The 11,688-nt window shown below is 36.6% G+C and overlaps 1 long non-coding RNA gene across 1 annotated transcript; it reads right to left on the reverse strand.

The window, feature by feature from the left end:
* Positions 1-9,575: 9,575 nt before the first annotated feature.
* On the reverse strand, positions 9,576-10,038 carry LOC113702438 (uncharacterized). The gene is made up of 3 exons (XR_003451126.2): positions 9,928-10,038; positions 9,774-9,821; positions 9,576-9,605 (listed from the first exon to the last, which is right to left on the reverse strand). It is a non-coding gene; the product is annotated as an uncharacterized lncRNA (long non-coding RNA).
* Between the last annotated feature and the right edge of the window lie 1,650 nt (positions 10,039-11,688).

Consider the following 11,688-nt stretch of genomic DNA (forward strand, 5'->3'; position numbering starts at 1 on the left):
ATCAATGATTAAAGCTTAGTACCTTAGTTAGTAAGTACTCAAAATACACTCGTATAATACATGATTATAGGTATAATTTAAAATTTTTTGTACTTATACATTTTAAAATACTATGAAAAATAGTATGAACTAAACCTACTCTTCAAAAAGTAAATTTCGGATATGCAGTAGTAATTTATTTTTAAAAAATTTAAGTTGCATATTTATTTCAATTTACGCTTGAACATACATCGATCGGTGCTCTATGGATGCGTCCAAACTCCAGTGAATGTCTTTAAACTAAATTCTAATCAAAGTAGTATCCAAAATGTAATGATTCAGAGTAAAATGTCCATAAAACTTAGTACAAGGACAGCTAGTGTGAATATCCGTGCTATCCATAATATTTATGTATTTTACATAAATGTAATGATTCAGAGTAAAATGCCCATAAATAGATAATATTTTGTTGATGTAATGCCCATAATCGGTGGCCCCAGGATGGCTTTGTTTAGTAATTAGTACTGCTTATGCTTCCTCACAAATGTTTTATTCTTAGACCCTTTATATTTATGTTAATTCCGTGACATCCCAACACATTTTGAGCTTATACAGTACACAATATTTCCAAACCCCGGTTATAGGTCTCCACTTGCTTTTGTACAAATATTTCCTTCTTGGTCCATACATGTCAGGTTGCAACGTGCCACTTTCTTTGCTATATTAGAGCTGGTCAAGAACTGGTCTCTTATTAGAAAATGGATTTATTTTTATTTTATTCGATAAATAAATTTAGTTATGAAAAAATGGATACTCTGTTATTATAATATAGGAAAGCCATAAAGAACTGGTTTTTTATTAGAAAATGGATTTATTTTTATTTTATTCGATAAATAAATTTAGTTATGAAAAAATGGGTACTCTGTTCTTATAATGGAGGAAAGCCATAAAGAGATGGTATTTTTTGGGAAAGTGATACTTTACACAAAGTGACCGCGATTTGGTTTATGAAATAATCCCAAATAAAAATTTAGAATGAATTTATTTGTTTTGAAAGTTGTATAACGGTTGTTAAAATTTCAAAGATTGGCAAAAAAATTTTGGGGTTACAGAAAGGCAAAGCGAAGAAGGAGAAGTATTGAGTTTTTTGTCCGTTGCAATTGTTCCGTTAAAAATGGCTCTATTCGGTTTTACCCATTTTTTGTTGGGTAAAATCGTTGGTTCAAACGATTAATTCTTCATTTCCCGTCAATTGTTCTTAATTGGCCAAAATTACGAAACTTTGAGGATGCAATATGTTTGGGGTGAAACTTTGAGGATGAAATTGGCCAACCACCCAAACTTTGAGGATGAAAAGTGCATCTTTTCGTATAAGATATTTAATCAAATGTTATTTCTTATCTTAATTTTAGTTATGACTATACTACATATTTATTAAATAGACATACCTTTATAATTAAAGTTAATATTTGATATTTTAGGATGCCATATATTTGATATTTATGCTATTTATGATTTTTCTCCATTATAAGAACAGAGTTGATAAGTCATAATTTGTGCTAAATTTATAATTATTTTTCCCTTTGATTTTAGCCAAATATTATCTTAATTGATATATTCTACTAATATTTGGTATTTGGGATTAATTGCAGGAAGTGGTGAAGAAAAAGTACTGAAAATCGTCATTCCAGCAGATTCCCTGATAGTTTGGCGTGCCCACGCCTAACTCCAGCTTTCAAGGACGGATTTTCGGGATGATTTGCACACGTGAAAGCTTCCAAAACTAAATAAAGCAGCGGACTACAATGCTGAAAAGCAGTGGGGCCATTTCAAAAGCTGAAGAAAGCTATCTATAATAGGATTCCTATTGTTTAGGAAAATTGGTACTCGGGTACCAACTTTGAAGGAGAGAAATCAGGATGGGAATCTGTTTGTTCTCTCGGTGGGCCTGGCCTAAAAGGAAATGGATTTCCTTCATCCCTTTGAGTGGCTAAAAACGTAGAGCATTAGGAGGCTTGGGGAGGCTTGTCTTTAAATATGTTTTTACTTGGAAAAGCTGGGGGGAAGGTACGGAGGTCGGGGACTTTTCCTCCGTAGCCGACTTTTACTTTTCTTCCTTGGCCGATTTGGCCAGGAACAATTTGGTAAGATTCAGATAGCTTTTTCGCATGGTTGTTCTCCATTAATGGAGAACTAACCTTCTAATTCTAGTCAAGGAACAACTGAAGATTTGGTTCTGCAATTACTGTGAGATCGAATTTATTTTAATCGCTTTCTCATTTATTGGTATTTATATGATTCCTGTTTTTAATTGTTATAGCTCTTGTGTATGATTGATTAGTGCGCAATAATTAATTATTCATATAGGCTATTTTGCTAAATAGGGGTAATTGAATCCGTAATTGTTCGTTACCTCTATCCCAGTAGCAACTGGCGTAATTGGGTTTATGTCAGGGAAACATACGATCTAATTTAAACAAACCCTCTTAGCGTGTTTGTTAGTTAGGATTGGGCCTTTCTAATTTTTAATGCAATCTAGAAATTAAATTCTACGGTCGTACTTAGGATTATTTTTGGGTTAGAGAAATAGTTAACGGTCGTACCTTAACTATCGAGAAAATAAGGAAAGGTTGGTTGTTTATCGCGTGTATGACAACTATAACCACTCTAGTAATAAATGTTGGAATTATCTTTGAATCAATGATCAGTGTGTGAACCATTTCTGAAGTGTATTCTTGGCTAGAGTTTCTCTAAGTATTTCTTTCAATTAATTATTCTCTGCATTTAATTTCTTTAGTTAGCATTTAATCCAAGAACCCCCCACACTTTGGATTCTAGAAGAAACGAATTATCCCCAGTCCCTGTGGATTCGACCCTACTCACCGCTATATACAAAATCTGTATTTTTCTCGAGTAGGTATTTATTATTGTACAGGTTCGGCACCTGTCAATTTTTGGCGCCGTTGCCGGGGACTGGTGCCAGATTAATTTGTTTCTTTTTGAGTTCATCTTGTTTTTATTTTTATCTATTTATTTTTCTCTTATTTTTTATTATATAGTTTATGGCTTCTAACACTCCGTATTTTGGTGATTTACTGAACTTTGTTTCCGAGGAAGGCAATGAGACTGATTTTTTTCTAAGTTTGCATATTTAGAGGCACTAAACTCTATTAGAGAAAGAATGGCTGCTGCAACCTATGAAATTTGTTATGCCAGGGATCATTCGACCGGTATGTGCCCCGAATATCAAGATAATCTGAGTGTCCCACTCAATAATTATGGAGATTTTTCACCATGGTCTCAAACGTGGTATAACCCTAATCCAAACGGGTATGATCAAGGATGGTGGGATAACTCCAGTTATAATTATACAACAGGGCCAATGAATTTTCAGCAGTATGAGTCTCAAGAATCATCATCTATGTCAGGTATGTCTCTTGAAGAAATAGTTGAATTAATAGCTATTAACACATATCAAATTCAACAGGAGACACATCAACTTCAACAGGAGATAATAGATTTTCATCAGGAGACACAAGTGAGCAGGCGTAACCTAGCAGATCAAATGGATCAATTGACATTTAGGATAACGCCATTGGCTTCTCGAATGAATGAAGAATTGCCCTCACAAACTATTATCGACCATGAGGAAGATGAGAGTGCAATTATCCTGACGAATGACATGGTACTGCAAGAGTCTCAAGAAAAAGAATCTAAAGATGTAGATGAAAAGAAAGTTGAAGCACAAGAATTGAGACCCCAACATCAAATGGTTCAAGTGAATGAATCCAGTGAACAATCTCCAAATGCGGTGACATCTCCTCCATTCCTTGATCAATATTTTCCTGACTCTTATTCTTTAATTCCTGTTAGTGAGATTGATTTAATTATACCAGAAAATTTTGAGTTTCATGACAGGAGCAAGTTAAGAGTCACGATGGCAAAATATCTCAAACCAATAAGTGCTTGTGATGGAGGAGTGAATGAAGATTTAATGTCATTATTTGGTTGTTTGGCGCAATCTACTGGTCCATGGAAGACCGTAGCTCGTGTGCTCAAGAATTACTCTATTTACGAGGGCTATCAGGATTACATAGAAGATGAAGCACTGAAGCGAGCTACGCGATTTTATCCTCCATGAATAAACAGGACAATGTCTAGCCAAAGACATTAAAGAAAGACGCTGCTTGGGAGGCAACCCAAGGCTTTCGTTTTAATTTTCTTATGTTTTTGGAGTTTTTGTTAAGTGTTAGTTGCGTTTAGTGATTTGTTGCTTGGTGGCAGGAAATTGGCAATTAGACGTGACCACGCTAAGTGGTCACGTATGCGGAAAAGAGTTGGAAGGCAACGGTCAGAAGACTCTGTAGCAGTTAGGCGTGCCCACGCTAGGTGGTCAAGCTAAAGGATCAAAAATTTTCGACGGATGTTCAAAATACTAGGGGCAGTTAGGCGTGCCCAGGCCTAAGACTGGGGTTCTTTGTTTACCCAAAAAAAAAAAAAATTTTCCAAAGGACCCGGAGCCTACTCTTTTTCTTCTTATTTCTTTTCTTTTTCTTTCTTCTTCTTCCTTCTTTTCTCTTTGTCTGCCGCAGCACCTCACCTCACTCACACGCCCACCACCACCATAGCTCCTCCGTCCGCCGCTGCCAACTCCTTTTTCCTCTTCTTCCTTTGCCTTCCTGTTGTCGCCGCGCGCCGTCCACCAATGCCAGGTGATCCCGCAGCAGCACCAGCAGCGGCGGCCCTCCAGCTGAACCAGTCGTGCAGCATAGCGCGCGACACCTCCACACCAGCGGGCATCTGCACAACAGCAGACAGCGCGAGCCCAGCGCGCGGGCCTTGCGCGCTTTGAACCAGCGACGACCAGGTGCGACCTGCGCAGTCCCAGCAGGAGCAGCTCGCCCCCATCGCGCGCGACTCAGCCCAGTAGTCCGCCACCACGCCCAAAGTAGCTGTGCACTCGCTGCGCGCCTGATCCAGCCTCGCGTGTCCATCGCGCTCGCGAGTCGTTTGACCAGCACCAGGCGGAGCTCAGAACCACCAGCAGGCGCACGACCTCCGCTGCGCAGCACCTCCAGCGCGCGTTCCAGTCTCTTTCATTCGCAGCGAAGCCACAGCGCGCCTGTCCAAGCGCGTGAAACGCACGCGCGGTGCCTTCATCCTCTTCCGTTGCTGCCTCCGCTCTTTCGCCACCCCCTCTGCTTGCCCAAACACCTCTGGTGATTTCATTCTTTAATTTTCTGTCAATAAGTAGCTGAGGCCAGATTACTAGTTCTTTACTAGCTGATGCCAGAATTTTACTTTCTTAGCTGAGGCCAGATTTTTTATTTGCTAGCTGAGGACAGAAAATTTGTGCTTGTTTGGGTGCTGTGTCATATATGTGGATTGATTGTTGATTATTTGGTTAACGTTGTGCCCAACCAGTGATATTTGGGGAAAGTTTTTACCCTAGTTGCCTGTTTAATTAGTTTTGGGGGGAATTTTGCTATGTTTATCTAATTAATTGATTTTTGGGTTGAATTGGTAGTATTTGGCAAAAATCTTGTCGTTCACAGGTTTAATTAGTTTTTGGGGTGAGTTTATTATCCGTTTCTGCACTTGTTTGTGATTGGGAGCTGTGACTGGGGGTCATTTGCCTTGTTGGTTGTTTGTTGACATATTTTGAACACCATTACTTTGCCTTTGTCTTGTCCACTGATATCCAATGACCAAACCCAAGAACAAAGGCAAGAGCAAACCTTCCACCTCTACCCCACTGCCCACAGTCCCCTCGAGTGGATCTGCCCCCTCAATTTGACCGAGAGGACCCCGGACTGTCCTCTGCGGCACCTCCACCGTCTTCCTCCGCCGATAGCCAGCTTGCAGTCCTTCGGCTCCAGATGCAGCACATGGACACTCGTATGGAGCGGATGGAGCGTCAAATGGGCGGGATGGCCCAGAATTTAACACAGTATCTCCATCACGTGGGTTTCCGCCCGCCTTTCCCTCTCTAGCCGTAGTTCAGTTCTGCCCTCCTCAGTTTTAAGGGAAGTGTCGTTGCCCCAATATCTCTGTTTTGCTCTTTCTTTGCTTACATTGAGGGCAATGCAAGATTTAGGTGTGGGGGGGTAGTATATTGGTATTTTATTGAAAAAGTGCAAGTGTAGGCATTTTTGTTGGAATTTTTTGTTTGACTTTGTCGAATTTTGTCCAATTTTTGCCTATCTTTGTGCTTATTTGTGATTAGTCCTGATAAACGATGGTTAGATGTTTCAAATTTTTCTATTGCTAAGATTTTACACTTTAAGGTGTTGAGTATGACATGGTTGATTTTAAGGGTATCTTTTGGGTGAATATTTGAAATTTTGTGACTTTTGCACTTTTTGGTTAACTTTTCTAAGTATTGTAAATATTTGTCTAGCATTTTTTTTGTGCAAATTGGTTCAGCTATTAATCTTAGTTCTCCATGTTTAAGAAATGAAGCGGGTTTGTGTGGTATTTAATTTTATTTTTGGTGCTTATTTATGAATAGTATTCAGCTATACTCCGCTAGTATCGTTGTCTAGTAACCGGAGGTCTTCACCACAAGTGTCGACTTTCGCGTCAAAAAGCAACGATAACTATGAGTATGTGGTTTTTAAGCGATGATGGCTGAGTAACCGGGCTCCTTCATGTGGCCAATGTCGGAGTTCGCGTCAAAATGCTTGAATGGCTGAAAACTAAGCATTCCCCCGAGAAAAAAAAAAATCAAGTGGAGATATTAAAAAAAAAAAAAGTGCTAATAGTGAAAAATATGAATGAATTGCTAGCCCGCTGACCCATGAATTTTATTGTTGAGATTTTGCTTAATAGTTGAACCATTTGCTTTTGGATGCGGGTTGAATATTTTATATTCTTAGATTAGTTAGTCATAAATTGAAAGAGTCCTTAATCTTCAAAACTAACTGGAGAGATATTTCTTGAAAAGTGCCACTAATACTTGACATAAGTTTTAATTATATCGTGGCAATAAAAGATTTGAGCAATAGCCATTGTTTGAATTTGATTACTTGATTTATGTTCTCATGCTTGAGGACAAGCATGGTTTAGGTGTGGGGGAAATTGATAAGTCATAATTTGTGCTAAATTTATAATTATTTTTCCCTTTGATTTTAGCCAAATATTATCTTAATTGATTATTCTACTAATATTTGGTATTTGGGATTAATTGCAGGAAGTGGTGAAGAAAAAGTACTGAAAATCGTCATTCCAGCAGATTCCCTGATAGTTTGGCGTGCCCACGCCTAACTCCAGCTTTCAAGGACGGATTTTCGGGATGATTTGCACACGTGAAAGCTTCCAAAACTAAATAAAGTAGCGGACTACAATGCTGAAAAGCAGTGGGGCCATTTCAAAAGCTGAAGAAAACTATCTATAATAGGATTCCTATTGTTTAGGAAAATTGGTACTTGGGTACCAACTTTGAAGGAGAGAAATCAGGATGGGAATCTGTTTGTTCTCTCGGTGGGCCTGGCCTAAAAGGAAATGGATTTCCTTCATCCCTTTGAGTGGCTAAAAACGTAGAGGATTAGGAGACTTGGGGAGGCTTGTCTTTAAATATGTTTTTACTTGGAAAAGCTAGGGGGAAGGTACGGAGGTCGGGGACTTTTCCTCCGTAGCCGACTTTTACTTTTCTTCCTTGGCCGATTTGGCCAGGAACAATTTGGTAAGATTCAGATAGCTTTTTCGCATGGTTGTTCTCCATTAATGGAGAACTAACCTTCTAATTCTAGTCAAGGGACAACTGAAGATTTGGTTCTGCAATTACTGTGAGATCGAATTTATTTTAATCGCTTTCTCATTTATTGGTATTTATATGATTCCTGTTTTTAATTGTTATAGCTCTTGTGTATGATTGATTAGTGCGCAATAATTAATTATTCATATAGGCTATTTTGCTAAATAGGGGTAATTGAATCCGTAATTGTTCGTTACCTCTATCCCAGTAGCAACTGGCGTAATTGGGTTTATGTCAGGGAAACATACGATCTAATTTAAACAAACACTCTTAGCGTGTTTGTTAGTTAGGATTGAGCTTTTCTAATTTTTAATGCAATCTAGAAATTAAATTCTACGGTCGTACCTAGGATTGTTTTTGGGTTAGAGAAATAGTTAACGGTCGTACCTTAACTATCGAGAAAGTAAGGAAAGGTTAGTTGTTTATCGCGTGTATGACAACTATAACCACTCTAGTAATAAATGTTGGAATTATCTTTGAATCAATGATCAGTGCGTGAACCATTTTTGAAGTGTATCCTTGGCTAGAGTTTCTCTAAGTATTTCTTTCAATTAATTATTCTCTGCATTTAATTTCTTTAGTTAGCATTTAATCCAAGAACCCCCCACACTTTGGATTCTAGAAGAAACGAATTATCCCCAATCCCTGTGGATTCGACCCTACTCACCGCTATATACAAAATCTGTATTTTTCTCGAGTAGGTATTTATTATTGTACAGGTTCGACACCTGTCAAGAGTACCCATTTTCTCATAAATAAATTTATTTATCAGATAAAATAAAAATAAATCTATTTTTTAATAAAAGACCAGCTCTTTATGACTTTCCTCCATTATAAGAACAGAGTACCCATTTTTCCATAAATAAATTTATTTATCGGATAAAATAAAAATAAACCTATTTTTCAATAAAAGATTGGCTCTTTATGACTTTCCTCCATTTTAAGAACAGAGCACCCATTTTTCCATAAACAAATTTATTTATCAGATAAAATAAAAATAAACCCATTTTTTCAATAAAACACTAGGTCTTTATGATTTTCCTCCATTATAAGAACAGAGTACCCATTTTGAAAGTAAAAAGGAATTTGTTTATCGGATAAAATAAAAATAAACTCATTTTTCAATAAAACACCAACTCTTTATGACTTTTCTCCATTATAAGAAAAGAGTGCCCATTTTGTCATAAACAAGTAACTTCTTTAATTAGAAACCATCGACCCCTTACCAAAGACGATCAAATGCAACTAAATGATTTTCTTGCAAGAAAGTTGCCAATAGCAGCTTTGTGACTGTAGTTGCTACTTTTTTTTTCAACCATTTTTCAACAGTACAAAGCACAAAGATACTCAAAGCCAAAAGCCAAAAGCCAATATCTTTTTTCCCTAAACAGCAATTCTACAGCTAAAAGCCAAAAGAAAAATGAAAAATGTCGAGAGCTCAATTGCCAACAAAGCTCTTCTTCGCAGCAGCATGTTGGGCCAACCACAGTACTCGCACGTACTTTCCTACAGCTCGTCCTGCAAAAGGGTGGAAGTAAGAGAGTTAAAACAATTGAAATTTCTGATAACAAATCATCATGGTTAACTCAGCACTGAAGGATCAGACAAGCCCTTACTTTAACATTTTCATCAGCTGCGGCAGTAACATCTTCCTTTGTTTCTGATTTGACGTCTGCATCATCACTATCTGCTTCATCAGCAGCATCATCATCATCGCCTTCCTCAGCCTAAAAGAACAAGTTTTTCCCATTAAGAAAGTGCACGTAATAAGAACATATCACAGATAAAATCTAGAGCAAAAATAGTCTCTTTTGAGAACAACATTTAGTCAGGAAGTTATATAAGAATCGACTGGGTCATCCTTTGCTTCCTGAAACAAAATCAGACAGGAGTTTGAGATATAAGTTGTCTCTTCATAATCAAGTGATCACTGTTCAAATAATGCAGTATAAAGGAAGTCCAAAGTCCAAACTATACAGAAATGGAATTCAAATGTACTCAAGACATCATGCAATAGAGGAGAATTAATGAAAAGTACCTCCTCCTCTCTCTTCTTTTCTGCCTCATCAAAAGCAGCTTTTTCAGCCTACAACATGAACATTTTCATGTGTCAACAAGCAGACGAAAGTAATTTAAACCTTTTTATTTTTTTATTTTTTGTGCATCGCTTGGGGAAAAAAAATTCCACATACATCCTTATGCTTGCCCCATGTCTCTTCAGCCAACTTCTTAGCATATTCAGGATCATCAGATACCAATACATTGTCAAATAGAGTTCCAGATTTCACCTGAAGAGATACCAATACATTGTCAAATAGAGTTTTTCTTGCGATTGTTAAATTGACCAAAAATGCAAGAAAAAGACAATTGACAAAACAGAGATGAAAATAACATATTAAAAAACCTACACCATCGCTTTTCCTTGAAGTCTGCCATTACATCGGAAGGGTCTTTAAAGTGTGTCCATGATTGTATAAATTCAGATCTGGATGCTAGAGAGGAAGAGGGGAACCATATGTCTATGGGAAACTGAAATTTGATAGAGAGGGAAAGGGAGATAGAAGGAGAAAGGTGCAGGGGAGGTTACGATTGAACTTTCGAGCGCTCTGATCTGAGAACAATATTTGGGAAAGTAGCCTTGCAAGTATGGAAGGCTTGGAATTCATGTGGTGCTAGGCTTGACAAGTGCTGTGCTGGGAATGGTTAAAAAATTTTCAATGCGCGGCTCTGCTAAAAATTGGAAGGGAGCAAAATTTTGAAATTTTCACAAAAAAACACCCATGATTTCTCACCAATAACATAGAAACTTTGGCCCACTAGAATCAGTATTTGGAGGGAAGCTTTCCCGCTCTCCTTTTGGCGAGAATTTTAAGCGAGAAAAGTCCTTGCCCTCACAGAGTATATGATGGCTCCAATTTTTGGTGAGGTATTGTCCTTTTCCTTGCTATAAGCCTCTGAAGAGCGTCAAGCTTTCTACTTCTTGCTAAAGTTGTTGTTGCTAATACCCTTTTTTGTTGTAGTGAAGGGAGGAAAACCATAAAAAACTGGTGTTTTATTGAATAATATATTTATTTTTTCATTCGATAAATAAATTTATTTATGAAAAAATGGGTACTCTGTTCTTATAATAGATAAAAACTATAAAGAGCTTGTGTTTTATTGAAAAACAGGTTCATTTTTATTTTATTCGATAAATAATATTTTTTTTAGAAAAATGGGTACTATATTCTTATAATGGAGGAAAGTCATAAAGAACTGATTTTTTATTGAAAAAAAGTTTATTTTTATTTTATTCGATAAACAAATTTGTTTATGGCAAAATGGATACTCTTTTCTTATAAGGGAGGAAAGTCATAAAGAGCTGATGTTTTATTGAGAAACGGGTTCATTTTTATTTTTTCGATAAATAAAATTTTTTTTATCCGATAAATAAATTTGTTTATGGCAAAATGGGTACACGGTTCTTATAATAGAGGAAAGGCATAAAGAGTTAGGATTTTATTGAAAAATGGGTTTATTTTTATTTCATCTGATAAATAATTTTTTTAAAAAAAATGGGTACTTTGTTTTTATAATAGGGAAAAGTCATAAACAGTTTATTTTTTTTTATTGAGAAACGGGTTTATTACAATTTTATTCCAGCCAACTGTGACCCATTTTCCCATTAACCTAAGTTAGATGGACTAAATCATTGAGTTTGTTAACTACAGTCAAAATTAACACAGAAGCAACTGACTCAAATTACTCAATCCTTTATGGCTTATACCAAATGAATACTAGGAAGCTTATTTGAAATAACAATAAAAATATTCTATAAATGATTAAAATTTAGTACATTAGTTAGTAAGTACTCGTAACATACTTGTATAATGCATGATTATATGTATAATTTAATATTCTTTTGTACTTATATATTTTAAAATATTTTGATCTTTCACATAACCTTAGAAAAT

This window comes from Coffea arabica, chromosome 7e, assembly GCF_036785885.1.
Source record: "Coffea arabica cultivar ET-39 chromosome 7e, Coffea Arabica ET-39 HiFi, whole genome shotgun sequence".
NCBI classification, from domain to species: domain Eukaryota; kingdom Viridiplantae; phylum Streptophyta; class Magnoliopsida; order Gentianales; family Rubiaceae; genus Coffea; species Coffea arabica.